This window comes from Microtus ochrogaster, chromosome 7 (genome assembly GCF_000317375.1).
Source record: "Microtus ochrogaster isolate Prairie Vole_2 chromosome 7, MicOch1.0, whole genome shotgun sequence".
NCBI classification, from domain to species: domain Eukaryota; kingdom Metazoa; phylum Chordata; class Mammalia; order Rodentia; family Cricetidae; genus Microtus; species Microtus ochrogaster.
In genome coordinates this window covers 68,887,998-68,888,408 of record NC_022014.1, presented here as the reverse complement: position 1 = coordinate 68,888,408, position 411 = coordinate 68,887,998, and positions in this window count along the sequence as shown.

Below are 411 nucleotides of genomic sequence, written 5' to 3'. Positions count from 1 at the left end.
TTTTTTTTTTTTTTTTTTTGCCAGTAGCGTTGGGTTCTATATCAGGTCTTTGGGCTATCCAGTCTTGAGTGCCTGACCATCCAGGCAGTGTCAGTCATGAGCTCCTTCTCATGGGTTTCAAGTTGGACCAGTCATTGGTTGGCCACTCCTGTAGGTGCTATGTCATCTTCCTCTAGAGCATCTAATAGACAGGTCAAATTAGAAGTTGAAGGTTTTATGAGTGAGTTGGTGCCCCAGTCCCTACAGAGGAAGCCTTGCCTGGTTACAGAGATGACTGTGTCAGGCTCCATATCCCCAATTACTGGGAGTGTTTGCTAGGGTCACCCTTGTCACTTCCAGGGAGTTTCCATTGTACTAGGTTTCTACCTCATCCCCCAAATTTCAGTTGTCTCTTCCAGTATTGTCTCCCTC